The 27,354-nt window shown below is 38.4% G+C and overlaps 1 pseudogene; it reads left to right on the top strand.

Moving 5' to 3' along the window:
• Positions 1 to 560: 560 nt before the first annotated feature.
• On the top strand, positions 561 to 3,507 carry LOC112650745 (Y-box-binding protein 1-like; annotated as a pseudogene).
• The last annotated feature ends 23,847 nt before the right edge of the window (positions 3,508 to 27,354 follow it).

Genomic DNA, 27,354 nt, shown 5'->3' with positions numbered 1-27,354 from the left:
CTTATAGAGCTGTGTACTATCAGGTGTTATAAACTCATCATCTCATTTAATCTTCACAAATTTGTGAGAGGTATTGTCAAGCCTTCCAGACAAGACAGACTACTAAGGCTCAGAGATCTGAGAATGTTACAGATCCTAAGTTCATGCAGTTCATAAATGACAGAGCCATAATTTGAATGCAGGTCTGTCCAATTCCAGATCCTTTCTTTTTCCAATACACATCTTGTCCTTCCTAAACACACAGAGAGAAATTACAAAAATGTTGATAGAAAATATCAGTACTCCAGACTATGATTTGAGATTTTGTAATCTTCCATTATGACATTTTAGCTAGTCCATACTTAAAAAAAAAGGCCTATATGAATAAAATGGTACTAAATGGTACTTAGATCATGAGTATCCATTTTTTTCCTGATTCTTCTAATGTCTCCCTTTGGATCTAAACAGACTAGTGGCTATCTCTAATACATGGTCCAAATTACCTTTTCCCCTGATGGAATAGCCAAATAACACGTATTTCTCTATCTATGGAAAGACACCAAGCAATCAACCACACTAACATGAATGTGTATGGACGATACAAGAATGAGACAATGGCTCAGAAATGTAGGAACATAGTTTAAATATATAAAACAGAACTTGCAAAAACTGACAACTAACAAACAAAAACGAAGAACATTGCCCAGTTGCCCAGCAGAATACTCAGCGCACAAAGTTGACTTGGCTTAGGAAACACAAGTACACACATACAAAAACCCAGACATACAATTTCCCTTGAAGATCATTTTGATAACAAATACTGTAGTAAAACTTTACTGTCTTCCCCATTTGCCTGAACAACCAAGAAGCTCAATGTCAAATGTGAATTCATATCATGGCAATTATTTTAACTCTACTTTTTGCCTTGAAACAGATTTTCTATTTGTGCTTTTAATAGTTTTTAATAGTCATCTGTCTTTAGATATAAGGCAGGAACATTCTTTTATGAAAATGAGTTACAAATATATAAGGTGATTCCATATATCTATTACAGTAAATTTATCAGGTGGTGTTAGTTTCCCCATTGAACAGATATGTGACTGATCAGTTTCTGATGCTAGGAAATTTGATATACTTTCTACCTTAGACTGCTCAGGATGCTATAACAAAATACCATAAAATGGGTGGTTTATAAACAAGAAGCACTTATTTCTTACAGTTCTGGAGGCTGGCAGTCCAAGATCACTGCACAGGCAGATGTGGTGTGTGGTGAGAGCCCCCTTACACATAGACCAATGTCTTCTCATGTCCTAACCATGTCCTAACCTGGCAAAAAGAGCAAGGGGGCTTCCTCAGGCCTCTTTTATGAAGACACTAATGCCTATCATGAGAGGTCAGCCCTCATAACTTATTAACTCACAAAGGCCTCATCTCCTAATACCATCACCTTGGGGGTTAGGATGACAACATATGGGGTTTGGGGGTGCACAAAAATTCAGACCATAACACTTCCAGCAAAGATATTGGTCTGTCCAATCAAGAGGCACCAAAGGAAGTCATCCAATTGTCTGAGGAAAGAGCCTTCAGTTTCTTCAATTTCATACATGGGACAGAGAGAGAGAAGAAATACATCAAAGTGTTTTGTGGATTCCATGATCCCCATCAAGAAATACATCAAAGTGTTTTGTGGATTCCATGATCCCCATCACATGGGTAAAACCCTTCAAAGTATTCTAAACATTGAGAAAGAGTGAGAACAAGATTGAGAAAAAGAGAAGGCTCTGGTGTCTCCTAAAGGCACCAATCACATTATGAAGGCCTCAAACTCTTAATCTTATCTAAACTTAATTATCTCTCCAAAGGCTCCATCTGCAAATACCATCACATTGAGGTCAGGATTTCAAAATATGAATTGGAGGCCACTTGGGTGGTTCAGTAGTTGAGTGTCTGCTGTTGACTCAGGTCATGATCCCGTGGTCCTGGGATGAAGGGTTCCCGCAGGGAGCCTGCTTCTCCCTCTGCCTATGTCTCTGCCTGTCTCTCATGAATAAATAAAATATTTTAATAAATAAATAAATATAAATATCTTGCTTCTTTGTAATTTTTATCTTTCCATCATCCATTATCTTTTTTTCTGTAAACAGCAACCTGTTTTTTTCTTGGAAAACTCATCTCTCCATTTGCAGGGAATGTGATGTACATTGGCCTGACTTTTTTCTGGCTCTAGAGTTAGGTACTTGACCCAGGTATAATCTAGTCAATGTATTCCATCCCTTTCTTATGATTAAATTAGGATTATGTATGGACTAATTTCAGGTCAATGAATTCATGTCCATCAGAAAAAAAGGAAAAATAGTTCTTTTGGGGTTGGTGTGGCTGAGAGAATATGGTCTACATCTGGGCTTTTGGAAACCATTTGGTCCCCTTAATGGAAGGCAGTGGATAAAAATGAAGCTGGGGCAAAGGACTGAAGAGACAAACAAGAGAAATACACTCAAAATGACATCATTTTTAAATCCCTAGGAGTTCGATCAATAGTGGGAGTGGAGAGCAGACCCCAGAGAGCCCTGAGCAGCTGCACCCCTGGCCCCAGTCATGATCACCCAAACCCTGAACAGCAAGGCAGAGACCAGCAGCCACCCTCGCCCTCACTGCTGCCCACACCAGGCCTGGCACCACGGGCAGCAGAGCAGGGAGGGGTGGCCGGTGGCCCGTGGGGCCTCACATGGGCGGCACCTGCCTGACAGAGACCAGAAGGTCATCACAACAAATGTTTTCAGAACATTTGTAAACTGTTTCAACATAAGAAAAGGATTTGGTTTCCGCAACAGGAATGACACCAAGGAAGATATATCTGTCCACCAGGTTGCCATGAAGAATAACCCCAGAAAGTACCTTCGCAGCGTAGAGATGGAGAGACTGTGGAGTGTGATGTTGTTGAAGGAAAAATGGGTGTGGACACAGCAAATGTACCCGGCCTTGGTGGGGTTCCAGTCAAAGCAGTAAAAGGAAAAGAACAGGGATCGGAAAGTACTCCCTAAGGCCAGGCCCAACAGTGCCCACTCTACTGCAGGCTACGTACGGTTCCCACCTTACTAATGTGGAGACCCTATGGGCGTCAACCACAGTTTTCCAACCCTCCTGTGCAGGGAGAAGGGATGGCAGGTGCTGACAACCAGGTGCACAAGAACAAGGTAGACCAGTGAGACAGAGTATGAATCGAGGTTATAGACCATGATCCCATACAGGTCCTCCTCACCAAAGACAACCTAGAGAGGATGGCAACAAGGATGATAAGGAAAATCAAGCAGATGACCCCAAGATCAGCAGCCACCTCAACGTCAGTACCACCGCAACTTCAACTACCTACACAGATGCCCAGAAAACCCTAAACCACAAGATGGCAAAGAGACCAAAGCAGTCGATCCACCAGCTAACACTTCGTCCACTCCGAGGCTGAGCAGGGCAGGGTTGAGTAAAGGCCAGTTTACCATCTCCACCATCATCTGGGTTACTCATCCAACATGAAGGAATGAAGATGAGATGCCATCAATAAGAAATGAACAAAAGAGTGGAGCTGAAGACCTTAAGGGGTTGCTTTTTGCCCAAGTACCAGATAAATAAAACCATCTACATTATCTACAGTTTTATTATTCTTTTATTTTTATTTTTGATTAATTAATTAATTAACTATTTTTACAGTTTTATTATTCTTTAACCTAAAGACGCCTCTTTTTGGTAATGACAAACATATTGAAAAAAAAAACAAACGTGGTTTTTCTCAATACACCTTTAAAGGTTTTTAAATTGTTTCCTATCTGGTCAAGTTGAGATTTTTAAGAACCTCATTTTTAATTTGTAATACAAGTTTACAGCTTGATTTTTTTCAGAAAAGTCAGCAAACGGCAAGCATCCATTAATGAAGATCTTAACGAATTGAAATGCAAACCAACAAAAAAACCCTGGATCCAGTAGTGTCTGAAGTTTGCAAATGGACTTCTCGCTTAGAAAAGCCAATTATTTTAGTGGGAGCTCACCCAGAACTAGTCTTCTAAGATAGGGATTATAGTGTAAATGGTTTATTTAGGGATTGATCCCAGAAAATACTAGTAGGGGAGTAGGGAAGTGAGGTAAAGAAGATGGAAAAAGCCAATAAATAAAGCGTGCATTATCAAGCAAGCTGTCATTTGGGGCAGTTGGAATTCATCCCACCAGCGCACTCTGGGATGTGATCTAGAACGAATGCTTCAGCTAACCTGCCTGGGAAGCAGGGAGGCTGGCTTGTTTCTTCACCAACTCTGTCACTGGTTGATGAATGTTCCTAATTGTTAATTCTAGGGCACTTCTAGCCTTTCCTATAAAAAGCCAAAAGAACCTGCAGGCAAACAGTCACAGGTGCTAGAAATCAGCAGTCAAGCCAGTGACAATGGGAGAGTCGAGAGCAGAGGGATGTCCACAGGGAGCTGAACCAGCAATTCCTTGTTTTCCTGAAGTCTGCATGAATTGGGTTTCTGTCACTGAAACTGAAGACCTCTGATTAAAACCATACGCCAGCTCAACATGAGTTCCCCAAGGTCAAGAATTCTGTCTCGGGTTATTTCCTTAATTCCATTCTTTACATATAAAGTACACAGTAAAAGTTCCATGGTTGATTTCTAAAAGCACATCTTACCCATTAATCCCAGCCAGTTTTTTTCAAGAAGCAAGAAAATGTCCCATAAACAGAGCTATAGTTAACCAGAAATGTAAACTATTCTCCCCTCGGGCCCTCACAATTTATGGGAAAGAGCAAAATATTCACTCAAAAAGCTGCAAACCAGATATGTTCATAAAAGCTTCTATGAAAGGTTGTCTTGGGGGTCAGGACACAATCTGCTCACCCTGTTCCTACATCTACCACTAAAACTTCCAGTATGACAATTGATCCGCACAAAGGCTAATTATATTCATTGTTTAAAAGTCAAGAAAAACATAGGAGTATCTTTTTTTTTCCATTTTTTTTTATTGTGGTCAAATACATACATTACATTTGGCATCTTAACGATTTTTAAGTGGAGACGGGCCAGTGGTATTAAGTACATCCATACTGTTGTGCGACATCACCACCATCTAATTCCATAACTCTTGTCATCTTGTAGAAGTGAAACTCTTATATTCATTAAATAATAACTCACCATTCCTCCCTCCTCCCAGTGTCTGGAAACCATAATTATACTTTCTGTCTCTGATTTTGACTACTTGAGGTACTTCATATAACTGGACTTGTCTTTTTCTTTTTCTGAATAGCTCATTTCACTTAGCAAAATGTCCTTAGGATTCATCCGTGTTGTAACATGTGTCAAAATTTCCTTCCTCTTTAATGCTAAATAATGTTCCGTTGCATATGTCTCTCTTTTGGTTATCACTTGCACAACAGATCTTTTCATGTTATTTCAATTTTAACCTGTTCATTTCCTTGGATTTAAAATGAATTTTTCAACATATAATTCAACATATAATTGAATCATGGTTATTTATTTATTTTAATTCATTTTGCCAATTTCTTTTAATTGGAGAGTTTAATTCACTTACATTTAAAATAATTACTAAGAAGAGACTTACTTGTCATTTTGCTATTTGTTTTCTATGGGCCTCATAGCATTTTCCCCACATTGCCTGAATCACTCTCTTCTTTTATGATTGTTATTTTATGGAGAAATATTTTAAATCCCTTCTCATTTCCTTCCGTGTATATTCTATAGCTATTTTCTTTGTGGTTACCATGGGGATTACATTTAATATCCTAATGTTATAAGTCTAATCTGAATTTATCTATCCTAGCTTAATTTCAATAGCATACTTTATTATTTTAAAAATATTTATTTTAGAGAGAGAGAAAGAGAGAGTGCATGCATGCATGAGCAGGGGAGGGGCAGAGGAAGAGAAAGAGAATCTCAAGCCAACTTCCTGCTGAGGATTGAACCTAACCTGATGCAGGGCTCCATCTCACGACCCTGAGATCATGATCAGAGCTGAAACCAGGAGCTGGACACTTAACTGACTGAGCCATCCAGGCACCCCAGAACTCTGCTTCTTTATATTTATAGTTCCGTCCCCAATCCTTCAGTTGTTGATATTACAAAATTACATCTATATATACTGTGTGGCCAAAAACAAACTACGATTCATTTTTTAGTGCATTAGTCTGCTAAATTATGTAAAAAACAAAATGTAAAGTTACAAACCAAAGTCACAATAATACTAGCTTTTATAACTGTCCATTTTTAACCTTTACTGCAATCTTTATTTCTTTATGCAGCTTCAAGTTATAACCTAGTGTGTTTTTATTTCACTCTCCAGGACTCCTTGAACATTTTCTGCAGATAAGGTCTAGTGGTAACAAACCTCCTCAGCTTTTGTTTGGAATTGTTTTAATTTCTCCTTCACTCTTGAAGGACAGTTTTGATAGGTATATGATTCTTGGTGGAAACCTGTGAAGATGCAATGAAATGCCAGGACACCTGCACCCCGATGTTTCTAGCAGCAGTGTCCACAATAGCCAAACTGTGGAAGGAGCCTCGGTGTCCATCGAAAGATGAATGGATAAAGAAGCTGTGGTCTATGTATACAATGGAATATTCCTCAGCCATTAGAAATGACAAATACCCACCATTTGCTTCGACGTGGATGGAACTGGAGGGTATTATGCTGAGTGAAGTAAGTCAATCGGAGAAGGACAAACATTGTATGGTCTCATTCATTTGGGGAATATAAATAATAGTGAAAGGGAATAGAAGGGAAGGGAGATGAAATGTGTGGGAAATATCAGAAAGGGAGACAGAACGTAAAGACTGCTAACTCTGGGAAACGAACTAGGGGTGGTGAAAGGGGAAGAGGGCAGGGGGTGGGGGTGACTGGGTGACGGGCACTGAGGGGGGCACTTGATGGGATGAGCACTGGGTGTTATTCTGTATGTTGGCAAATTGAACACCAATAAAAAATAAATTTATGGGGATCCCTGGGTGGCGCAGCGGTTTAGCTCCCGCCTTTGGCCCAGGGCGCGATCCTGGAGACGCGGGATCGAATCCCATGTCAGGCTCCCGGTGCATGGAGCCTGCTTCTCCCTCTGCCTATGTTTCTGCCTCTCTCTCTCTCTCACTGTGTGCCTATCATAAATAAAAAAAAATCTAAAAAAAAATTATATTTAAAAAAAGAAAGTTTGGAGTTTTTTGTTTGTTTGTTTTATCTTTTAACACTCTGTATGTATCAGCCCATTGTCTTCTGGCTGCCAAAGTTTCTAATGAGAAATATTTGATTATATTATTAAGAATCTCTTGTATGTGAAGAATCATTTCCTTCTTGCCAGTTTTATGGTTCTCTCTTTGTGTTTGACTTTTGATAGTTTGATTATAACCTGTTTCAGTGTGGGTTTCTTTTAGTTCATCTTACTTGGAATTTGTGGAGATTCTTTGACATTTATATTCATTTATATTTCATCAAACTTGGGAATTCTTCAGCCATTGATTCTCAAAATATTCTCTTGGCCTCTGTCTCTCTCTCTCTCTCTCTCTCCCCTCCCCCTTTTCCCAGGACTCCCAAGATGCATATGTTGGTTTACTTAACAGTGTCCCACAGGTCCCTTAGACTCTTTCACTTTTTTTCAATCATTTGTCCTTCTGTTCCTCAGACTTGATCATTTCTGTTGTCCTATCTTCAAATTCACTAGTTCTTTCTTCAGCCTGCTCAAGTATACCTATGAATCTTCTAGTGACATTCTCATTTCAGTTATTCCAATTCAGTCAATTTCCAGAATTTATTTTTGGTATTCATCTTAGATTTTTTATCTTTTTATTGATATTTCCATTTTGCTCATACATTGTCTTTTACTTCATGTCTTCCTTAGTTGAGCATCTTTTACACAATTTTTTAGTAAACAACTTTATCTAGTACCTAGTAAACATACCATCACGTTTTTCTCAGGGACAGTTTCTAGTGACTTTTTACCTTTTTAGGGGACACACTTTCTTGTTTCTTGTGTGCCTTGTGATTTTTTTTGTTGAAAATGGAACACTTGAATCTAGAAGACTGGTACCTCTGGAAATCAGATTCCTCCCCTTTTCCAGGGGAGGAATTGCTTTGTTTAGATTACTATAAGGTGTTTCTGTGCCATGGATCAGCCTAAGGTGTAAATTTAAGGTCTTTTTATGGGTTTTTTTCTGAGCCTATGCCTTTCTCTGGGCATAAGTGATAACTTTCTAATTTCTTCCATATATGCAGTTGCTTTTGAATATCTTTCATATATGGCTCCCAAAAGGAGAAAAAGACAAAAATGAAAGGATAAAGGAGGAAGGTTCTAGCCTTTGAAATCTCCTGGAAGTTACTGTGGCCTGAGGGGGTGGGGTTGGCCACAAAGCAAAGAGGTACAACAACAATGGCTGACTGCTTCTGTGACTATGCCACTAAGATCAGAAGGAGTAATCAGTGATCAGATTTCCTGTATTTGGAGGATAAGGTCTTATTTCCCACTCTGGCTCCTAAAATGCAAGCTTCTCCGGGATCACATGTATAGCTGCCTGCCACTGAGTTGGGGGTTGAGAGCTTGGGGCTGGGTAACTGCTACCTAGGTAAACTTTCAATAGGCTCCAAAGTTCCAAAATAGTTACATTACACATACTCTGCCTTTGTTATTGCCTGGGTGGGGACATGGATTCCTGATGCTTCCTATTCCACCGTCTTCCTATCCCCAGAGAGTATCTTTTAAGGCAAGATAAATAGATGGGCATAATTAGAGCAAACAGCCGTGAACTCAGTATATAAAATTTACACATAATATATTATTTCAAGCATTTCTTCCCAAGGATATATAGATTCCCAGTTAGCAGTCTTCTCCAGTAACTCAGAAGTAGTTAGGAGTCTGTCCAATGTAGACACACTTGACTAGTTCTGTTTAGTAAGTTTTTTTTTTTTTTTTTAATAGTTGCAGGTCAGTAGTTAATGAGTTGTATAAATCTGCTTTCAAACATTAAGGTAATAAAATAGAGGCCATAGCAGGGGAGGTTTTAGGACAACAAACATTTAGTATAGTAGTTGCCTCTTCAATACTCTGGAGTTAATTGAGCAAACCTGGCATTATTACCCCCATATTCAGAAGGGAGCTCTAGCTTTGGGAGAGGCATGCATTACTCAATGTCATAAGGGCTGCTTTCTTCAGAAAAATAGCTGAAGACCCTACGATTGAAACTCTCTTCTCTGTGGGAAATTAGATTAAGTGCAGAAGGCTAATAGATAAATTTATATAATCAGAGACCAGCCACCTTCTTTTCTGAGTGCTCCTAGAATGTGTTTTTCACATCTGATCACTCTGCTTTTCATACAATTGGCCCACATTAGACAAGCCTCCATTAGACCATTAATTTAACTTGTGGTTTCTAATGATTTGAAACCTGGAATACTGAATTTTGATGTACAAACACAAACACAAGGGTTCTCAATTTATTATCCATCTAGATTCCCAGCACCCAAAAAATAGTTACTGAAATTGTTTTCCTTATAAGTGTAATGTGATGTACATGCAACTTAGATTACAGACAGCCCTAAAAGTCTTATTAACCAACATGTAGAATTCTAGTCCAACTGTAGAATTCAACTCAGTCACCTAATACTTGAAAAAATATGTCAAGAAGGCCAAATTTCCGATGCTACAGGTATAATTCCTAATGCATAAAGGGCTCTGAGATCCATCTTCTATGACTAACTGCAGGAACCTGAGGAGTTTGGGAACTTTGGGGAGAGTAAGAACTGGGGTCAAATTCCTGAGGGGTCATAAGTGTTAAATAGGTACTTGGATAGAGAATAAAAGCTAAAGAGACTTGGGGTGCCCAGTTATATACAGCAATTTCAGGTAATTTATTAATACTCAGGCCTATTCCCTAATTTCCCTCTTTCTTTTATTCTATGGTCTTCACTTCTTGGAACTTGGCAGAAAGCCTAGCTGGGGTAGCCCGGGTGGCTCAGTGGTTTAGCACCACCTTCAGCCCAGGGCCTGATCCTGGAGACCCAGGATCAAGTCCCACATCAAGCTCCCTACATGGAGCCTGCTTCTCCCTCTGCCTGTGTCTCTGCCTCTCAATCTCTCTCTCTCTCTGTTTCTCATGAATAAATAAATAAAATCTTTCTTTTTTTTTTTTTTTAAAAGAAAGCCTAGCTGTTACTCAAAACATAGGCACTTTAAAACAAGAGAGAAGAAAGGAAATACTTCAGGTAGAGGCTAAGTGGAAATTTTTGTGCCACCTACATTTAAAAAAAAAAAGACAAAAATTGGTATAACCACACCCTAGAAGACCAGCAGTATTTGGCAAAGCTAGATATATACTTTCCTATGACCTAGTAATTCTACTTCTAGGTATACACCCAATAGAAACACATACATATATATTCCCCAAAAGAATGTACTAGAATGCTCATGAAAACTCTATTAATAATTAAAGATTAGAAACTGCCCAAATGTCCCTAAAGAGTAGAATAGATTAAAAAGTTGGGATACATTTAATATGATGGAATCCTCTACAGCAATAAGAATGATGTGCAACAATATGAATGACTCTCACAAAGATAATGTTGAGTGAAAGAAGCCACATACAAAAGATTATACACAGCACCACACCATTTACATTAGATGACAAACCAGTAGGACAAATAGACATATTAGAAGCCAGAATAGTAGTTTCCAGTGGGGGTTATAATGACCGGAAGGGGGTCCAAGGGAGTGTCCTGATAATGTTTCTTGGTCTGGGTACTGGTTACATCAGTGGGTCTGTTTGGAAATATTCCTCACATTGTATGCTAATGACATGTGGATTTTTCTCTCTATATATTATGCCTCACTAAACAGATTCATATATGTTTGTGTGTCTTGTTTTGGTTTGATTTTACAGTTAATAGTCAAAAAGTATTACTTTACGCTGCTGGTATTACACCTCCAGGGAAGTGAACCTCTTCTTGCCTCTGAGTGACTAGCACTTTACCTCTTGATCTCTTAACTGGCTCTGATTTTCAGCCTCATCATTCAGGTAAATAGTCTCCCTGACACCTGACTCCTGAACAATTCCCACATCTCCTCCTTCTTTCCCAACCGTGGCTTCATCTTCACCACCACCTGTCCCACCATATTGATATCTTGCCCCAAGAGTGATGGGGACACCTGTCGACTCAAGTACAGATAAATCCATATCAGGGCACCTGTGTCCCCCATGCTCTGTCTTCCATTGTGAAACCACATATTTAGTGCTAACACCTGCCTGCATTGCCTCTCAGCAATTGCTTGTCTGGCTTGCAGCCCCAGGGAATGGCCTACCTTTGCCTGTCACTGCTATTTCAGGCCCCTGGGGAAGAGATCAGTGCCTCATTACCCCTCTCCATCCTTGCAGCAGGCTCAATAAAGCTAAGTAATTACAAATTCTGTATCCAATCACATGTTGCCCACAGCTCAGCATTCAGCATTCATAAATGTGCTGATCTATTATCAGATACTAATCTGGTCCTTTTCTGTATAAAGAGAAATATCACAATAAAGTCAATGAGCTCTCATGAGAACTGCCCAAATCAAAAAGCTTTTTGTTTCTATTTAGACTGCACAATACCCGGTTTGATAAACTAGCTGTGCTAAGCAGTGGCTGAACAACTAGATTTAGACTCATGGAAGCCTGAATTTGGCTTATGATGAATATGAAATAGGATACAATTTAATTCCTAGAGAGTTCTGAGTCCTTCTGAACTCAAGATGTATTGTTTTCCGGGGGGGGGGGGGGGGGGAAGAAAAGAACAAAACAACTTGTGCCATCTATACCACTCCCTTGCTGTTTATCATGTATGTGAAGAAACAGAAATGTGTTCCAGTTGGAAGAGAGGGTGCTCAAGATTTTGAAATAATTAAAAATGAACAAGCCCAGTAACTTTATGCAAATAGAAGTTAGTCTATAAATAACTCCATTGGATATCCAGTTTCGTAAGCTCCCTTTGTCCTTTCTCTAGCAGTTATGTAGGGGTCGGGTCCTACCTGGCAACTGGTTCAGTAAATGGATAATAGTGAGTGGTGGACCACGCAGAGTTAGAAATTTGAAAATAACTTAAGTTTCTTACATTTAGATTTCATTTTGCTTTTATTACCTTTATTTAAAGGGTTAAATTACACTGGGTTCAAAAGGTTAAATTACACTAGGAATTTAATTTCAATAAACACAATTAACTACAAATATGTATATACTGAATTAAATATACTTACATACCCAGAGAGGTAAAGACTCTAGAAAGGGGACCTTTGCTCAGACCTCAGTTACTGTTCACACAGGGAATTGCCTGTAGGGAACTACCTAAACATAGTCAGGTCCATGCTTAAACCTGTCAACTCCAATATTTCTCCTTCCATCATTATGTTTCTTTAGATACTGAGGATATTTTAGTCTGCCCAAGTGGTAATTTAAACAGCCCTTTCTTTGATATTAAGCCGGTGAGGATAATCCTTTAGTTTTCTGCAGAAAGAGGACATAAAATGTGTTCCTTTGGGGAATGGCCAGAGCGCAGAAGGCGAGGCCCCCTTCTCCAGAAGGTTGTTGATGATATATATTGCTTCCTGTGCATTTTCCCTGCTCCCCAAAATAGTTGATAGGACCCACCTGGTTCTTACCCTCTTCACTCCTCAGAGAAGTGCTTTTCATTTGATGGATCCCAGTAGACTCAACCTGACCTTAGTCCTAAGGAATAGTTCTGATCTTGGAGCTGTAAGATTTCAGCACGTCCAGTCCAATTCTGCAAAGTCCTACATGATGTGCCTCCATCAGGACCTCCCCTTGCCTCTCTGATCTCATCTCCTACTACTTTCCCACTTGATCACTTCCCTCAAGCCATACAAGCCTCTCTGCCTTCTAGAAAATTCCTAATCTACTCCAGCCTCAGAGTCTCAGAGTTTTTGCACCTGATGTTCCTCTGTCTCCCTCCCCTGGGCTATTTCGCCCTAGGATATCGAGATGAATTACTCCATTAACTTTTATTTTCTTTGTCTTTATCCAAATGTCACTTCAGTTAATGTCTTCCCCAATCACCCTATTTAAAATCATAATCCCTTCCAATCCTTACTATCCACACCTTTTGCTTTATTTTTCTTTAAAATATTTAACATAAGCTAGCATACGATATACTTTTCTTGCCTATTTTTATTTATTGTCTCCTCTTATTAGCTACCTGAGAATAGGAATCTTTGTCTCTTTTTGCTTTATTCTTGGGATCTAGCAGAGTATCTTTCACAGAGAGAGCAACCGAGTAAGCAATTGTTGAATAAATTCATGATTTAGTTATGTAGGCCTTTCCTCTTGTTGCCTAGGCCTGGATCTTGTTTCAGCAACTTTGGCAACTTCTTTTTCAATATCATCACCTCTAGGAACTAATTCTGTTTTCTTAGGATTTAGATCTGAACCCTCACCTGGGTTTTTTTCCCATTGTCTCTTAACAGACTTTTCCTAATACCATCTGCCTGAATTTCTGAGCACTTCTTTTCCTGAATTTTCCTTTCACTGTAGTATACTTCTTTGTATGACCATCATTACCTGGTCTTCATTTAGCCAACAAATCATTTTTCAGTGACTTCTCTATGGACTGAGAATTATGCAATATTCTAGGGACAAAAAGATGTCTGGGTGTTCTTATTGCCTCAATACCCAATTTTGCCTTTTAGCTTAGATCTTTAGTTCTTCCTGAACAGCTCTGTTCATCTTTAAAGATGAGGCTCTAGTTTCAGGTGCAAATTTGTGTAGGCCATTATGCTGTAACTAACAGGCTATGTCTCAGGGACAAATTAGAGGCCAGCCCTGTATAATGTATACTGCAAAAAAAACCAAATGTAAGAACACCAACAACCTTATATTATTGATTTTCTACTTCCTGATTTTTTCCCTCTGGTTACTTTCAGAAATACTGGCTACTTTTTTTTTTTTTTTTTTTTTTTAACACAGATTCAAAATATTTTACTTAGCAAGGCACTCTTTCCTTCCTTTTCTCCTTTAGGACATTCTTCACTTAGCAGCTTAGGCAACACCAAGCTTGTTCAAACAGCCAAGGGTTTAATTCTTATACATCTGAAACGTTCCCTTTGGCTTAGAAGTGGAAAAACTTGTACCTTCTTAGGCTCCCCTGTTTTGTTTGCACAAGTTGCTGCCGTGATGGTTTTGATATTCATCAGGTATTTTAATTACTGAAAATCATTAGTTTCTACAAAGAGCTTCACGGAAAGAAGCATCATGAGATGCATTCTACTTCATGAGAACTCAACAGTTGCTCTGAAAAAACAAAGCCTAATCCAATGTGAAGCCCATCAGATAACTCTGTCCAAACTCACTCTTTATCTGGTTGTTGCTAAAGCTATTAGTGTCTTTGAGTTCATGAGCTCCCTGCAGCCAGACACATTAATTGAATGTAAATATCATCAACCTCTCTTTGCTCACTTTTCCTAGGAAGAGTGTTGGAAGGGAAAATACCCTGTGCTTCAACTCTACCTGCAAGCTAGATGAGTACATTTATTAGTTGGTCCAGTGGTTAATTTTTCAAAAACAGCTTTCATTTGTTCTCCAGGATTACCATGCCCAACTCAGTTCACAGACTCAGAAGAAGCATGTTCAGGATTTTTTAATCTCTCAGCCCACACTCTGCCCATTACACATGAGTAATTTTTTTTTTACAACTACACTGTAGTTGGAATTAGCTTGATTCTACTGCAGATCCAAGTTGAATGGACTATATTATAAATAATTACTTTCCTTAGTCTAAGAAGTGGAGGGGCCACAATGAAGGGCTAAGGAAAGTCAATCAAAGCAGAGGTGCTTACTCTGCCAACCTGCAGGACAGAGGCCTGGCTGCAACTTCTCAGTTCAGAGTGAGCATATTCCCATCTATCCTGAAATTTCAGCACTCCCTACCCCCGCCAAATCCTTAAAATGGCGTGGTTCTTTTATAATTGTAACTTAATTAGTATTCCCTAGAAAAGTTTTACTATTTCTGGACCTCAGAGAACTCACAATTTCCATCATCTGAAAACAGTGAGAGAATGAATTTAATCATTTGAAGACACAAGCAATAGAGTCCACTTCCTTCTTTCTTTCCTTTGGATTGTTCCATGAATAGTATTTCCTCTCTGGAATCTGCAATTCTTTCCTTTCTGACAATTATTTTTCCTAGATATTTTTCTCCGTGATTTTAACAAAACTTTCTCAGACATTGCTACCCCATCGGGCTTTCAATAGGTCTTCCTTTCCTTCCATTGCTAAAATCTTCATAGAATTGTCAAAACACTCAATGCCTCATTCCTCACCTCATAGTTGCTTCCTAATGCCCAGTAATTTGAATTCCACAGTCACCAATTAGCTATAATTTCCAAAGTTACCAATGAAGCTTTAAATACAAAATTCATTCTATTAGGTCTTCAGGCTTTTTCAACATTTGACACTGTTGATTTTCCCTCTTTTGTGAAATTTCTTGTTTCTATTACTGCATACGGTTTTTTTCCTGACAGTTTCTTCCTTACTCTTTCATTCATTCACCTTTCTCTATTCCCTCTTAGAGACTTTCCCTATATTCAGCCTTTAGTCTTCCTGGTTTTTATCCGGCACATTCTACCTTGGCGATCTCATCAAAGAGTTCAACTGTCACCTCTAAAGCAAATCACTCTTTTTTTCCCCAAAGATTTTATTTATTTATTTATTTATTTATTTATTTATTTATTTATTAGAGAGAGGGAGAGTACACACACACAAGAGACAGAACAAGCAGGGGACAAGAGGGGGCAGAGGGAGAGGAAGAAGCAAGCTCTCCACTTAGCAGGAAGCCTGACAATATGGGGCTCAGGGCTTGATCCCAGGACCCTGGGATCATGAACTGAGCCAAAGGCAGATGCTTAGCAAACTGAGCCACCCAGGCGTCCCTAAAGCAAAGCATCCTTGACTTTGTCTGTTACACACAAATTTTTTCTGAGATCTGAACCCACATTCCAATTGCTCGCTGTTTGTCATCATGAAACTCTCAAAGTTGGCACCATCAGGATGTGATGCCAACTTTGAGAACATGCCACATGTTCTAAACTGGACTCATCATTTTCCTAGAAGCTGTTTCTACTCTTCCATTTACTGTCTTGATAAATGTCACCTGACTATGCATGTCACTCCATAAAGAAACTTTTGAGTGACAGAGTTATGTCCTTTCTATCCTTCAGTTAGTATTTAAATTTTATTAGCTTTAGCTCCACACTGTTGCTGAAACTATCCTGTCCAACCAATCCTATCTATTGGCTTCTCACTCAGGCCCTCCTCTGCTCTCTCAAACATATTTGAAATATCTACCAAACAGGGTGCTCTGGGTCCAGCTTCTCAGTTCATTAATTCACTCACTGGGAGTCCAGAATTATTCTTCTCTGGGAAAAAAAAAAAAAATCCTAGATGGCTCCCTCTACTAGATGAAGTTCAAATTCTGGTCACCTTTCAAGGCTTTATTTGCCTCCTATCTTCACAAATACACTATAGGCTAACCACACTTTTCACATATGGTTCCCAAATTATCAAGCCTATTCTCTTTCCCAAGAATATTCTTGCCAATTCTTCCACTTTATCTGGGGAACTCCTACTTGCTTGTCCAGGCTCAGCTTAAAATTTCAATCCTCTTCACGTTATTATTCCCTGTGTCTTCCACTACCAACTCCTGAGCAGAGGCCATTGCTTCTCATTTGGATTCCCACAGCTCATTCATTATATGCTTTGAAGATCTTCAATATCGAGGCTTCCTCTTACTCAGGACCTAACTCAATGTCGCCTAGTAGGTGCTCCTTGAGATCATCTATTTGCAAATACTTATTGAATGCTTACCATAGACTGGGCACTACTTTAAGTGTTAACAATACAATAGTGAAAAAGTAGACACAATCCTAACCTCACTGGGCTTATAGCTTAGGGAGAGTTAAAATAGATAACCATTCTAAAGAAACAAGTATTTCTTCAGCTTCGTTGAAATTGCTGGGCCTTATGTAATCTTTATTAACCTGATAGAGTAACTTCTTATATATGAAGTTTCTAGTGTCTTGAACTACTAATAAATGCATAGTTGTTGGTTAATAACCATTTATATATCAGAAGGAGAAATTAATATTATAGGGATCTGGTGCCTAAAGCTTACTTTAAAAAAAACAAAAAACAAAGGAGGAGACTGAAGAAGGAAATATAGTAAATGTATAAATAAATATTAAGGTGAATGTATGTGTATAAGTGTGTTTTTCTGAGGCTATTGGAAGGATATTTAAGTGAAAAGGGAAAAATGAACATGCTAGGAGAGGCTGAAAAGGCATGGCGCCAAGCAGTAGTTTAGGTTACAATCTGCTGTTACATTTTTTTGGCAACTTTCCTGATGGTCTCAGAAATCACAGAATTTGTGTCCAATATCCTGTAACATCACTGAGTTTTTCTAGCAGCTGGCTGGATTCTTCTAGGCACTGGTTAGGCCTGCAATTGCTTTGTTAGGCAAGCTGAACAAAAGATAGCCACTCAGTCCTATTGAAAATGAGAACAGCATTAATTAATTTAGAAAAAGGGAGGGGTGAGGCCATTCTTAGTGGTTCATTGAATTCACTGTAATTGATGATTAAAGTTTCCATAGGATTTTTCTGTGTGTACCAGATATATTATCAACTCTTGGTACTACTAATTTTCATATATTCTTTAATTCAAAGAAGTAGTTTACCCTTACCTCTTGTCTCACCTAGAAACATCCCAATGTTATTACTGAATCCATACCATTGCAAAGGCTACGATAAATCATGTGGGCAGATGGGAATTTATACATGCCAAATTATAATCAGGCTTAGATCATATCAAATAACCTGCTGACATTCCCAGGCATGGCAGGAAAGCCCAAACAGCACTGCTCAGAGAATCTTTCTCTCATACATAGTAGAAAGTTCTCAGAACACAATGAGCTTGTCTGCTCCTGATGACCATTAATGAGAACTCTGAATTGAGAATGCCTGCTCCCCAGTTCTGGTTCCTGTGGTCCCTTCCATCGGTCTGATCTCTTCCAGCATGACTAATCATGTCGGTTACATTTCCTGACTCACGTCCCAGTTAAGGCTCTTCTAAGAAATCCAAACACTAGGTCCTCTGTCATCCTTCCAACTCCATTTCATCCCACAGTTGAAGTTTCTTTGCTGTAGACACAGTTTCTCTGAACATAAGTGATCAGAAAAAGTGAGTGTGGTGTGGAGATGAAGTGGGGGATAAATGTAGATATAAAAATAAGAATACCTCTAAATGATACCATCTAAGGAATCAGAAAAGTGATATCAAATGAGAAAAAGACAAGGGTTTATATTCTTTGAGTTTGTTGAATGTGCCAGCTATTGCACTAAACATTTTACATCTATTGTTTCATGTAATTCTCAAACTACCTGCCTTTGAAGTAGGTACTATTATTATTACCACCATACAGCTATGGAAAGAGATTCAAAGAAGTCGGGTAATTCACCTGGTAAGTTTGAGGAGGAAGTAAAAATTTAATCTGCCTCTAGACGATGCCAAATATTTGACTATTAACAGTCTTGCGTATTGTTTGTACTAATTCCAGAATCCATGACATTTCAGTAACTACATAAGAAAATGCAAGAATTTCCTAGAAGCTTGTTTATTTATTAACCCCAGAATGAAGTCCTAATAAAAAAAAAAAAGTAGGTTCTTTACAAAAGCTTTACTGGAAAGGAATCACTCAGTGCACTGATTCACCCTCAAAGTTGATTCCACATTTCTATTTTTAGCAATTTTAGCTTCTCTATAGCAGAAGGGCCATACTACATCCTTACTGTGCCCTGCACCTCTTGTCTGGGCTGTCCTGGGTCTGGAGGAGGCCAGACTACATGAACTAACTCATATAATACCCCTAATCACTTAATTCTTTTAAAGATGAAACTTTTAACTGTGTAGAAAGTGGTACCATCACACACAGCTATGTCATGATCTACTAGGAGGTTGTGTAATAATAAATCTATTACTAAAGTAGAACTCGTACCTCTTGACAAGAAATTTCTAAATAAACTAAAACAACACAATTTTAAGATGACCATTTATTGAACACTTTTTATGTGTCAAATGTGCTAAGAACTTTACAAACATCTCATTGCATTCTCATTAAATCTTTAAGATCTATGTTTATTATATTTATTTTAAAGATAAGAAAATTAAACCTTGAAGAGGTTAAACAATTTGCCTCAGAGTCTCACAATTATAGGTGTCAGAGGATAGAGAGAAATCCACCTATGTATCTATAAAGTTTGCACTTTTATCCTGGACATTACCTCTCACTCTGAGAGGTTTTCATGAGTAGTATAGAAATGGGACTCTATAAAAAACCACCAATTAGACATGCTATGAGTTTGCATATGGGTATATGTGGCATATGTGAGAATATTTGTCAAAATGATAAAAAAATGACTAAAAAATCTGTTTTTGAGGCAAAACAAGGGACTAAGAAATATAATCTGCCTTTGTTCCTATCATCGAATTTCTGGATCTATTTGGAAAGCAGTTCACCTCTGTTCTCCAATTTACAATTAGGGAGAACATTTGACATCTATCTTCCTTGTAGGAATTTTTTTTTTTAGTTTTATTTATTTATTTATTTATTTATTTATTTATTTATTTATGATAGTCAGAGAGAGAGAGAGAGAGAGAGGCAGAGACACAGGCAGAGGGAGAAGCAGGCTCCATGCACGGGAGCCCGACGTGGGATTTGATCCCGGGTCTCCAGGATCGCGCCCTGGGCCAAAGGCAGGCACCAAACCACTGCGCCACCCAGGGATCCCCTCGTAGGAATGTTTTAAAAGAAACCAAGATATGGAACAATTGTAAATATTTCTCAGTTGATAGGTTAATCTATTACTATCAAGTCATGTTAAAGAGTTTAAACTTTCAGCAATAAATTGCTGCTGAAGATTTCCAAGGAGAAGTAAAAGATGACCAAATTAACATTTGGGGGAAGGGGGAGGGGGAGACATTGGCAGAACTATGAAGAATGAATTGAAAGGAGTAAACCTGCTTTAAGTATATTGAGGTAAAAAAAAAAAAAAAAGTGTATTGAGGTGATGGCAAGTGTGTCTGTCGGAAGCACAGGAGGCCGGGTGTGCGTTGAGTGAAGGAAGATGGTGGAAGTACGCAGGAGAAAAGAAGCATCTGGATCTGGGAGCCAGGTGCTCACTTCATTGCTTTCTCACAGTCAGAAATGTCAAAACACAGGAATTACTTACAATTCCAAGCAGGGGACTTAAGATTTGATGGCAATAGGAAATGGACGTGTATCAATACCCCTTTTTGTAGCAAATATATAATAGCTGATTTAGAAAACATTCTTCTTTCGAGTCCTTTCTAGCTTTATGAAAGGAATTCTTCGTAACGTTATAGCTAATATCTGGAATGAGGAGCATTCCTTATGGCCACATAATAAGCTATGTAGTGAGCTGGTGACCAGGAAGATATGCATGCAAATCTTCTCAGATTATTATTTTTTTCTTTCTCTTGGTAGATATCAGACGAGGATTTGAAAGCTGGTTATAAAATGTAGTTAACTGCGTGGCATTGGCCCACACAATTTGTAAAATTGGCATCACCATTTCCTCATTTGTAAAATTGGAATAATCATAATAATAACCTGAAAAGGATGTGTTGTGAGCATTAAAAAGTACAATCTATGTACAGTGCTCATATTTTACTGTTTAACACATTGTAGCTGTATGAGTACCAAATGTTGAAGGATAAAATCTGCTCTGAAAGATTTTGAAGGTCAAAGGAGACATAGCCCTGCAAAAGTAGGCCTGTAGTGTTTTTGCTAGTCCCTGGATAATATTTATTTATATCCGAGATAAAATAACACTAAGTTAACTAGCACCCAGTTATTAACTTTTCTGGTTTGGACTTTAGAAAGAAGTTTGAGTCTCTTGAATTAAAAGCTTTTAAGGGAAAATAATTTACATGCATCAGCACCAAATCAGTGCTTTGAATAAAACAATATGAAATGAAGAGCAATGCTTAGAAGGGCGATCTTAAATTCCTGTAGAAATACTGATGAGCATTATTTTGTACGTCATATATGGCAACCCTGTGGCCCTTTCAACAAGAATGCTCTATTTTATTGTGTATGCAAATTCTTTTATCCTAATTTATGATTTATTACAATATAATCACTATCTCCTTTATAATTTTCAACAGATCAGGGGACTGAAAGTCGGATGATTCACACTGTGTCACATAGTAAGCCACATAGCGCCAACAAATCTTGTGGTGGGGTCAAGCGCTCAGGCCAGTCTTTCCCTGGGGCCTTCAGCGACATCGTCACCCTTCTACGCTCCACACACAATGGTGTCTTCTCCCAAATCTGAACTTTTCACTGCTACTGCATCTCCCACTTCTTTTCTTGACTGCACCATTACTATAAAGGACAGACTCTGAGCACCCTTTTGTCCTAGTCTGAGACTGTGTTAAAGGAAACTTTGGATTGTGTTGTGAACTCACACTAGGAAATGTCTGCCCCACCACATATACACACACACACATCCCCCACAGACTTGATGCACAAGTCTATGCAACAATATTCATGTGTCTAGGATCCCAGCACTCTCCCCTTCTACAAACCATTATTATTACCAGAAAAAAAAAAAACAAAAAACAAAAAAAAAACTAATGTCTTTTCTGGCCCCTGCCTTTCTCCCCTGCTCTGCCTTGCTTCTTAGTTTTACCTCCAACATTTAAAAAACAACATATATGTGTCAATCCATGACCTAAATCCAAGTCCTGGGAGTAGTCCTGATACACCTCTCTCTTTCTCTCTCTCTCTTTCTTTCTTTCTCCCTGAATCCCATCATCTGCTGAATATTATCCCAACAAGGCCTGTTCCCTCTAATATGTTTTAAATCCTTTTCCTTTTTAGGACAGCATTTGTTGAGACCCATCTCGTTTCTTGTCCCAGTAACTGGGACAACATTCTAATTGGTCTTCCTGTTTCCCATCTTCTACTCCTCAAGGCTATTTCTTCATACTATTAGAGAATAGTCTAGAAAGCCATGTTACTTCCATACTGAAAATTCTTGAATGATTCTCATTATCTGTGGCAACATTTCTTGAGCATGCTTGATCATAAGAATCCATAAAACATTTTGATTAAATATGTCCCAACCCTAGAATCTTCAGTGATTCAGAGATCTAGAGATTCTAGAGAAATTTGGGAAATGTTGATGTTAAATATTGCCAAATAATGTCTAAATTCACTTTGTAGGACACACAGAGTTTTCTAATACTTCATTCCTACTTATGTCTCCAGTTTTATCCTATTTCCTGTCTTGAACACTCTCTCCAAATATGCTCTTCTCCCACTTTCCATCCCACAATTACACAGCGTTTAGTTGGGTCAAATCATCTCCTCTGTGCTCATGTAGTGCTCAGAGCATTCTTCTATCACTGCACTTATTCAGTTATAGTCAATTATCACTTTCCCTGGTTGACAGTAGTTCAAATCCCTGTTGCTCATTGACAGTCTTGCTTTTTCAGGCAGTATTTCTAGATGAACTTGTTTCTGCTGAACTTACCTAGAAGGAGAATTCACTGAGAGGACAGGATAGCTCACAGAATTGACAGAAAGAATTAGAAAACAGGCAAGAATCAAGGAAGGCGAGACACCCAAGGTCACTCACAAGAACTATTTTCTTATCCACTCTGATATCTGCCTGTTGAGCCCTTGGTGTTGCCAGAGCTGGATTCCTGATATGCCTGCTCTAGTCACAGAAAATTTCACAGTTGACTTTGTGTTGATATTATTGTCTCAAGTCCCAATCAGATGCCTCTCTTTGCATGACTTAACTCATGTGTTCACATTCTAGCTCACTGGTTCTTCAAGTGTGATCCCTAATTGGCCACACAGATATCAACTGGGAACTTGCTAGAAATGTAAATTCTCAAACCCCCAGAAGGTGGGGCCCAGCAATCTACTTCTGTGTGAAAGAAGCCTTCTGTGTCATCTTGATGCACGTAGGCTAATGGTTAATAATTGCTGTCATTGCTACAACAGAGAGGGAGGAGACAGTGGTTAGCCTCTTCATATCGAGATTGGGACCAATGCCCACACTGGGGATTACCAAAAGAGAGGAAGGATGTTCAGATGTTGAATAGCAAAGAAACAAAACCAACAAAAAAAAATTATATGCCTACAGTACATTTTTTACAACCCTCAACTTTAGGAAGACTATGAATATACCTACTAACAAAAAGATAAATACTGGAACAATTCAAACTCAGTGATACCTGGCCCTATGTCACTGCATTCCATATTTTATTTTTCCTGACAACAGTAAATACCTGATGTCCATTCCAATTTCATCAGCATGAACATGCCCTCACAGCTTAAAATCAGATATGAAAGTCATTTTCATTTTTATGGTTTTAATATCACCTACTGATGAAAGCTTTGTCTATAGCTCAAATGAATAAAGGCTGCTGCTTTTCCTGACAGCTGTTCCTGAAGAGGTTGTAGGATTAACCATGAAAATAATTGATTTTGATTCAGCTGACATCTCAAAACACCCACTGGTCCTATTTGTCCTTATCAATCTCCAAAAACATATTATTTACACAACTCTGTCTACTTTGGCACACATAAAAAGTACATGACTATTTTCCACTTGAAAATAGTAACATTGCTACTGGTTTTGTTATTAAAAATATTTATTGAATGCTATTAGGTGATATTTATTGAGTGCCTGCCACAGGCGAGGCACCATTTTGAGTTCTTTACATGTTCCGAGTTATTTATTACCACAAACCCAGCAGTTAGGTACTAATGTTATCCCTATTTCCATATAAGACAATTAAGAAAAGGTGGGATTAAGCAATTTTGACAATTGTAAATGTCACACAGCTTGTAAATGGTGGAACTGGGATTTTATTCCAGGCAGTTGGCTTACACTAGACATCCTAAACATAATGTCACCAACTATCCCAGTGATTTTGGGACTGAGAGGCTTCCCAGGATGTAGGATTTTCAGTGTTAAGTGTGATAGTCCCAGGCACACCTAGATGATTGGTCACACTGCCACTGCCATACTGTTTTGCAAAATATGTTTATGTCTTTCCCTCTGCCTTGAATGGTATTAGGTTGATGGCTGACACCCATAGGTCCAAACAGGGGACTCATGAGGCTGGACGGGGACATAAAGTTCTTGGGTGTCTCTACTCCACTTTCATCATTCCAGAATCTCCATCGCATAAAGTCATCACTAAATGTCTCCTTTCAGGAGACAAAACCCACTCTGAAAAGCTTTGCTGTTCTGGAGATACCCCTGGACTTCCCTAAATATTCCAGTACAAACTAGGACAAGAGATTCCAAGAATTTGATTCAATGCAAATTGCTCTAGTGTTTTTCTTCAGAAGTACATAAAACCCTTTAACAAAAACATCACTGGTGAGTTTCAAGTTTATGATTAGGAGTTATAATGGGATAACAGAACAAGTAATGGAGAGAAGGACAGCAGGGAAAGAAAGGAGAGCTCTACTCTCGTTCTCTGGTAATTTCTTCTTTGAATATTAGTATTCTCTCTTTGTGGAGTTTTCATTAGTTGTTTGTTGGCTTTCACGTATTGATATTCTGTAACTGAATTTTCCACTTCTATTTCACAACTCTTAATCCTTTTATAATACTTTCTAGAATATTTTTTCAAATTTTTCAGTTTGAATTTCTACTGATCCATTGGTTTTTGTGGATCAAACTGCATGTGGAAAAAAAATTTCAAAGGGTCTTTCTTGTTTCTTGAATAATTATTAGCATTTTCTTCTTTTTCTTTCCTTCTTTCTTTTTAAAGGATGAATTTTTGCCAAAATATGCTAAGGATACTAGTGAGGGCTTTTTTCTTTTTTATTTCTTTTATATTCCCTGTATTATTTCTATTTCTTCAACAGTCATCTTTTTTCTTCTTTTTTTACATGAGGCGACAGAAAGCTGACTGAAAGCTGACTGAAAGGTCTCGGTATGTGGATGTGGCTTGTCAATGATCAGATTTAGTTGTGAGATGACTGGGCAAATGCTGGTCATTACACCACAGATACTTAAGCGCCTGAATGAGGTGGACTTCATTTGGAGAACACTGTCTTTGGAGAAGAGTACTTCAATCCTGGAGTGGAAATGACGTACGGGGAATGTCCAAACCCTGAGATAGTCCAGAGCTATGTGGGGCTGATCAGCAACCTTTCTGGGTCTATTTTGAGTCTGTTACCTAGTGCTGCCTTCTCCCCTTCATCATTTCCCACTCCTCGCCTCCTTCCTATTTTCTTAAAAATCTCTCTACATCCCATGTTGGCAGGTATTCTTACTCCATCATTTTTACTGTAAGTGCATGTTCTCAGGCTGATATCTTCCAGCAGAGCCATGCTTTCTTTTACTCTTATATTTACAATTGCTGTGATAATACTTTGTATTTACTTGTTCCCATGGCACCTTCACATTTGTTATTTTATTTTATCCCCATAATGCTCTCCCAAAGAAGAAGTGAACAATAGGTATTTTCATGTCTAACGTCTGGATGATAAAATAAAATGCAAGAAAAATTAAGTATTTTTTTCAATATGAGATATAATTTTATTCTGACAACTGTAACCTGTTCTCTCTTTTTTAAAACATATTTTTATTTTAATTCCAGTATAGTTAACATACTGTGTTATATTAGTTTCAAGTGTACAATATAGTGATTCAGCAGTTCTATGTATTGCTCAGTTCTCATGACAGTAAGTGAATTTTTAAAAAGATTTTATTTATTTATTTGAGAGAGAGAGTGCATGCATACATGCATGAGAGAGAGAGAGAGAAAGAGAGAAAGAGTACAAGCAAGGGGAGGGGTAGAGTGAGAGGGAGAAGCAGATTCCCCACTGAGCAGGAAGCCTGAGGCCCCAGGACCCTGAGATCATGACCCCAAGTGAAGGTAGATGCTTAACCAACTGAGGCACCAGGGCCTCACGGTAGGTGTGTTCTTAGTCCCCATCACCTACTTTGCCCATCCTCCTACCCATCTCCCCTGTGGCAACCATCATTTTATTCTCTGTATTTAAGGGTCTGTTTTTTGGTTTGTCTCTCTCTTTTTTTTTTTTTCTAAAGATTTTATTTATTCATGAGAGACAGAGAGAGAGAGAGAGAGAGAGAGAGAGAGAGAGAAGCAGAGACACAGGCAGAGGGAGAGGAGAAGCAGGTTTCATGCAGGAGCCTGATGTGAGACTCGATCCTGGGCCCCAGGATCATGCCCTGAACCAAAGGCAGACACTCAACCACTCACTAAGCCACCCAGGTGTCCCTCTTTTTTTTCTTTCTTTGCTTCTTAAATTCCACATATGAGTGAAATTATGAATTTGTCTTTCTCTGACTGATTTATTTCACTTAGCATCATATCCTCTAGATCCATCCATGTCATTGGAAATGGCAAGATTTCATTCCTTTTTTATGACTAAGTAATATTTTGCGTGTATATATATAAACATATACATACATATATGTAAATGCAGACACACATATACATGCCCATCTTCCTTATCCATTTACCTATCGATGGACAGTACACTTGGGTTTCTTCCATAATTTAGCTATTGTAAATAATACTGCAATAAACATAGAGATGCATATATCTTTTCAAATTAATGCTTTTGCATTCTTTGGTAAATACCCAGTAGTGGAATTTACTGGATCATTGGATAATTCTATTTTTTAATTTTTTTTTTTTGAGCAAGCTCCATACTAGTGTCCACAGGGGCTACACTGGTTTGCATGCCCACCAGCAGTGCACCAGAGTTCTTTTATCTCCACATTCTTACCAACACTGTTGTTGTGTTTTTGAGGTTAGCTATTCTGATAGGTGTGAGGTGATATCTCATTGTAGTTTTGATTTGCATTTCCCTGATGATGAATGACGTTGAGCATCTTTTCATGTGTCTGCTGGCCATCAGTATGTCTTCTTTGAAGAAACATCTGTTCATGTCTTCTGCCCATCTTTAAATTGGATTATTTGTTTTTTTGGGTGTGGTGTTATATAAGTTCTTTATATATTTTGGGTGATAATCCCTTATCAGATATGCCATTTGCAAATTTCTTCTCCCATTTGTAGGTTGCCTTTTTGTTTTGTTGTTTCCTTGGCTGTGCAGAAGCTTTTTATTTTGATGTAGTCCCAATAGTTTATTTTAATTTTTATTTCCCTTGCCTTAGGAAACACACTCAGAAAAAATGTCGTTACAGCCAATGTCAGAGATGTTACTGTCTCTATTCTCTTCTAGGATTTTTATGGTTTCAGTTCTAACATTTCAGTC

Source organism: Canis lupus, chromosome 29 (assembly GCF_003254725.2).
Source record: "Canis lupus dingo isolate Sandy chromosome 29, ASM325472v2, whole genome shotgun sequence".
Taxonomy (NCBI): domain Eukaryota; kingdom Metazoa; phylum Chordata; class Mammalia; order Carnivora; family Canidae; genus Canis; species Canis lupus.
This window is presented reverse-complemented; position numbering and strand designations above follow the sequence as displayed.